This window comes from Zalophus californianus, chromosome 4 (assembly GCF_009762305.2).
Source record: "Zalophus californianus isolate mZalCal1 chromosome 4, mZalCal1.pri.v2, whole genome shotgun sequence".
Lineage (NCBI taxonomy): Eukaryota > Metazoa > Chordata > Mammalia > Carnivora > Otariidae > Zalophus > Zalophus californianus.
This window is the reverse complement of record NC_045598.1, coordinates 31,030,044-31,036,402: the sequence shown is the minus strand read 5'-3', so window position 1 is coordinate 31,036,402 and position 6,359 is coordinate 31,030,044. Positions and strand designations below refer to the sequence as shown.

At 37.7% G+C, this 6,359-nt stretch overlaps 1 pseudogene; it reads left to right on the top strand.

Annotated features, from left to right (window-relative positions):
• Positions 1–4,843: 4,843 nt before the first annotated feature.
• On the top strand, positions 4,844–4,943 carry LOC113917483 (annotated as a pseudogene).
• Positions 4,944–6,359: the final 1,416 nt, after the last annotated feature.

Sequence of the window (6,359 nt, the reverse complement as noted above, 5' to 3'; positions counted from 1 at the left end):
AGGGTGTGGAATGAGGAACTTGATCAAATATCAATGGTGATCAGATATCAATGGAATTAAAAAAAAAAGATAGCAGTGGAATTCTTGCCAAACTGACTTAACAGGATTCTTGCTAAAACTGGACTGTGCAGGCTGAGGACAGATCCCAAGAACGGCAAAAGAGTCTGAAGTCTGGTCAAGGAGATAAACTTTATCAGAATTCTATACCTAGCCAAACTGTCAATTGAACGTGAGAGAAAATAAGAAATGTGTAGGAACTCAAAATGCTTAATATCAAATGCTGTGAAAAAAAATTTACTCATAGATGATGCGGAGAACAAAGGCAAAAGAAATGTAGAAAAAAATTAAATTTCCTTACAACTTGTAGCCCTTTGACAAGTCCTTGAGACAGGCAGAGTGACCTTCCCCTGGGAGTTTAACTGCCTCAATGTTAATACTTTGCCAGAGGCAAAAGGCAACCTTAGCTTGGACATTAGCCTGACCTCCAGGATCCTGTAAAAATCCCCTTGGAAACTTCCTTTATCTCTACCCCCCAAGATATATGTTAGCAATCATCCTCCATGCATATGGCCCCCCTGATATACCCTGAAGGGTCTCATGACTAAAGTTTTACTAGACAGTCAAAAATGACCTTTTCCTAACAACAGCTAGCTAGCTGGAAACCTTGTTTCCAAATTCCTTAAGAGATTTACACTATCCCTAATGTGCTCCCAACTTAAAGTACATAATCAGTCACTCCTCACAATCCCAGTGCAGCCCTCTTTTGCCCACAGGTCCTGTCCCCATGCTTCATTAAACCACCTTTTTTGCACTGAGATGTCTCAAGAATTTTTTCTTGACCATTTGCTCCCGAACATGCCAACATTTCACATCAATAGATAATACTCCAGCAAAATGTAAATGGAATCTAACAAAGAAGACCACCGGGAATTTAAGTAATAGAAGTATAAGACCAAAGTTAAAAAAGTTTGGGGGAGAAAAAAAAACTTGGGAAAAAAGAAAAGACCCATAAGATCCTGATACATGGAAGGCTCCCTTCTGAGTTGCAAAATTTTAATGACCTAGGAATATATTTTCATCACTAAGGTCTAATCATACTACTTGATTCTACAGTTAATATTTATAAAATTATAATATGGTAAGTGTTGGGTTTTAGTTTTTAATTTTTAGTTAATCTATATACAAATTAATTTAATATGTAATTTAGTCACAAAAATGATATAAATGTTGGGGCACCTGGATGACTCAGTCAGTTAAGCATCTGCCTTTGGCTCAGGTCATGATCTCAGGCTCCCTTCTCAGCAGGGAGCCTGCTTCTCCCTCTCTAGCTCCCCCTGCTTGTGTGCATGCTATAAAGGTTATAACTATTTACAATAATTAACAAAAATTTAGAGGTGGAGAGGAGAAATAGAAAGAAGTTGAAATTTGTTAATTTATCTTTTACTGTGGAGAGATACAGTTTAAAATCAACAAATCAACAAATCTATTGAAGAAATCATGATAGATACCAAGAAAATGAAACCGTAGAAATGCTAACAGAATTGCCTCTAGGGAGTGAGATCTAATAAGAAATGGGGAGGAAGAGAAACCTTATTTTCTTTTTCATGTCCTTCTTAGAATTTAAACACTGTGTGGTGTGTGTGTGTGTGTGCGCGTGTGTGTGTGTCTATATATGACAAAAAATATCAAAAGCTTTAAAAGTTGTCTCAATGTTACAAAAAAAAGGGATGATATTCTTTTTTTTTTGGAAAATTGAAAAGATCTTTTTATTTATTTTTAATTTTTTTAAAGATTTATTTATTTATTTTAGAGAAGAGAGTGTGTTTGTGCAAGCAGGGGGAGGGTGGGGGAGAGAAATTCAAGCAGACTGCCCTTTGAGCAGTGAGCCCAACGTGGGGCTTGTTCTCATGACCCTGAGATCATGACCTGAACTGAAACCAAGAGTCGGAGGCTCAACCAACTGAGCCACCCAGGCACCCTGGTATCTTTTTATTTTTAATTAAAATAAGATTATAAAATTTAAACAGTTTATGGGGAGTAAAAGGGATGATATTCTTCTCCATTGGGCAAAAAGAAAGCATTTTTCTCAAAAGTTTTTTAATATAGATGGCATGTCTAATATAACTTTTTCACTTTTATTAGTCATTTTTGTAGCTCCCAATAGTTAACAAAGAAAACTTTTTTTTTTAAAGATTTTACATTTAAGTAATCCCTGCACCCATCATGGGGCTCAAACTCACAACCCCAAGATCAAGAGTTGTATGCTCAGGTGCCTGGGTGGCTCAGTTGGTTAAGCAACTGCCTTCCACTCAGGTCATGATCCTGGGGTCCTGGGATCGAGTCCCATGTCAGGCTCCCTGCTCGGTGGGGAGTTTGCTTCTCTCTCTGACCCTCCCCCCTCTTATGCTCTCTCTCTCATTCTCTCTCTCAAATAAATAAATAAAATCTTTAAAAAAAAAAAAAGAGTTGCATGCTCTAGTGACTAAGCCAGCCAAATGCCCACAAACCAAGAAATTTTGGTATTACTTTTATCCATTGCTGCCACTAGATAATGGTATCATGATCTTTTTTTATGGCTCAGATAACGGAAATATTCTTTCTCAGTCTGAAAGTATTCACGGTAAGTGGTCACTTGGTGAAATCTCTGTTCATTTTATTGAAAAGCCAGTAGACATCTAACTCTGGATTATTAATAAGCATGATATGTTTTTAATCACAAGAAATTTAATTAAAAAATTTCATTTATATAAAGCAGTTTCATTTCCTGTGCGCAAAAAAAAAAGTCCATAACAATAACAAAACACAGCTGAAGTCTATGAGCATTCAGGTACTACTCCATGTTCTCACTGTTCCTTGTCTATTCGGGGAATAGATATGTATCTTACTAACTTTCAAAACTCTTTGAAGTCACACTGAAATTCAGGTTCTGCAAGTTCATACTTACTGTTACAGTATTAATAAGCTTCAGAGGCTGTTTATTAAAATAACAACTTGGCATTGACTTAAATTGAAAGAATTTTACTTGTCTCTCACTAAATGGTTCCTCTTAAAACCAAATTCAGAGGAAGTAAGAACTCTGTTGGTATTTTCTACATGGATACTTTGAAGTATTTGATTAAAAAATGCTTGGGTTGGCGGTGATTGTTTTAATCTCTTTGTGGTTTTCATTTGCCTTTATTGTGATTATTTCAAGCCTTCTTTCCACATCAATAATTCCATTTCCAGCCATGTCTACTCTACTCCTTGCGGTTTTGATGTATTTATTAGCTCTAAAATGATATTACTTTGGTCTTTGCTTTATAGGAAGTGTAATTTCGTATTCATCTCTTTCAGTTGTTTACCTCATTTTTGAGTTCTTAGTCTGCTGAGCTCATTTTTTTAGGTTATTCTAGAGCTCAAAGCACTTGGGGGGAATGTTTTCTGTTTCTCTACTTGCCTCCCGAATTCCTTCCCACTTTATCTGAAACAGACTTGGTTTTCCTAATGAACTGCAGCTTGAAGGTTGCTATTTTATGCTGTATGCACTTTTTCTATGATTTATAAGCTTGTCTGAAAGAGAGGAGGGCAGAACTCAAGGGAAGTGGTATGCAGCCTTAGTTAGAATACATACATTCCCCCACGTCTTCTGAAGTTTTAGGAGTCTATTTCAGGATTCACTCTTCTAGGGGTTGTTGTCTTCCATTCTGATACAAAAGAGCCTCAATCCTTGAAACCTCCCCCAATTTAGTATGCTTTCCTGGAATCTTTACGGGCACCTAAAACACCTAACCTATTCTCCACTTCTCACTTCACCTTCTCCCCAATTGTCATTTTTACTTTTCCAGAGAGAAGAGGTTGAAGATAAAGAAACTACTTAATTCTCCTTTCTCTTGAATATATGTGCATATGTATGTGTTAATTCCCAGGATTTTGTGAACCCAACAACATGAATTTTGATGGAATGGAGGCAGGATTGGAAGCCTTGACTTACTCCAGACCAGAATCTTCTATTTCTTCCCTTGACTGCCACTTGTTGACATTTAAGATACTGAGTTGTGACCCTTTGTTTGCTGTGGACAAAATTTTAACTTTCTTAGGTATTGGAAGAAGCAGGGTCTATAAGGAAGCTTTATTTCATTATCTTAAACAAAAAGTACAGTAATTTTTTTTAAAGATTTTATTTATTTATTTATTTGAGAGAGCGAGAATGAGAGAGAGAGAGAGAGCACATGAGAGGGGGGAGGGTCAGAGGGAGAAGCAGACTCCCTGCTGAGCAGGAGCCTGATGCGGGACTTGATCCTGGGACTCCAGGATCATGACCTGAGCAAAGGCAGTCACTCAACCAACTGAGCCACCCAGGCGCCCAAAAAGTACAATTTTTAATGTATATATACATTATACATTTGTTCATTATACATTTGATATATGCATATCTTAAATTTTTCTGATTATAAAAAGTTATGTATCTATACATATGTCCAAATCATTATGTTGTACACCTTAAGCTAATACAATGTTGTATGTCAATTATATCAATAAAACTGGGGGAAAAAAGCTTGGGGAAAAATAAAATAAACGTTATATATCTTTCGTTGTAAAAATTCAAACCATACGAAAGTATAAAAAGTAAAAAGTGGTGGGGCGCCCTGGACAGCTCAGTCAGTTAAGCGGCCTGCTGACTCTTGGTTTCAGCTCAGGTCATGATCTCAGTCGTGACATGGAGCTCCGAGTCAGGCTCCATGATCAGTATACTCAGTCCGGAGTCCGCTTCTCTCCTCCTCCCTCTGCCCCTTCCCCCGCTTGCGTGCATGTGTGCTCTCTCCCTCTCTCGCAAATAAATAAATAAATAATCCTAAAAAAAAAAGTAAAAGCAGTACGAATACTAAAATTGGAACAAAATGGAGGAGATGACATGGCCCCTACACAAGGATGACTCGCAGATTGGTGAAGTGTTCCAAAAAAAAAAGTGGGACACCTGGGTGGCTCAGTTGGTTAAGTGTCTGCCTTCGGCTCAGGTCATGATCTCAGGGTCCTGGGATCGAGTCCCGTATCAAGCTCCTTGCTCAGTGGGGAGCCTGCTTCTCCCTCTGTCTGTCACTCCCCTTGCTTGTGATACCTCTCTCTCTCTCTGACAAATAAATAAAATCTTTAAAAAAGAAAAAGTGAATAGTGAGAATTCTGTGGGGTTTTTTTGTCAGTGCTTTAGCCATTCAAGGAAAATTAGAAATTCAGTGAAAATCTAGAAATACGTGAATACATAATGTTTTAAGAACAGCTTTATTCTGGTAGGTTTTACATACAATGAAATTCACCCATTTCATGTGTATGATCCAATGATTTTTAGTAAATATAGAGTGGTACAACCATCACCACAACATATATACTTTTTGCAAAAATAAATAGCAACTTTCTTTGTTCCTATTTAACCTATTCTCCCAATTCTAAAAAAGGGCGCTGGGCTGGCTCAGTCAGTGGAGCATGCAACGCCTGATCTCAGGGTCATGAGTTCAAGCCCCATATTGGTTGTAGAAATTACAAAAACAAAAACAAAAACTTTAAAGTGTACTTACCGATGCCCACAGCATGCTAAACATGGTTAGGAGGCTACTTTTGAAAGCTTTTGGGTAGTTCTGTTCTTGCCAGTTGAGCTACCTGACTACCAAATGTCAGTTGGGTTTATTCCACTCTCTTATGTCAGTGAAATGTGCTATCGTAATTTAATTAAATTTTGGAAAATTTATAATATTATGTGAGCATAAAGAAAGATGTTTCTGTGAAAACTAAGTTGAATGCTTTGGAAAGGCTTGTTAAAAGCAAATTGCTAAAAACTTGTTAAATTAGGTATAGATGAGAATTCTGTGATTGGAAGAAATACACCTAGAACTTTGCCTTCGGATCGCTTCACAAGTGCCTTCCAGTTATTGCTCCCCTTTAAAGAAACATTTAAAGAAATTATGGGTGATTTGTTAAATGCAAGAAGTACAAATCACTCTAAGAAACACTTCAACCACTGGCCCCATAATCACAGAAAAAGCCTGAGGCTACCTCAAAAGATTGATGAAGCAATTTACATTTACAAGTCTTAAGTTTAAAGAAAACAGAGTGGCTTATAATATACCATAAACTCACTTTTTTTTTTTTAAGATTTCATTTATTTATTTGACAGAGAGATAGAACCAGAGAGCACAAGCCGGCGGGGGGAGGGGTGGGGGCGGGAAGGCAGAGGGAGGAGAGGCAGGCTCCCAGGTGAGTGGAGAGCTTGATGCAGGATTCATCTCAGGACACCAGGATCATGACCTGAGCCGAAGGCAGACGCTCAACCCACTGAGCCACCCAGGCGCCCATAAACTTACTTTTCTTAAAATAAACAAAACTGTATA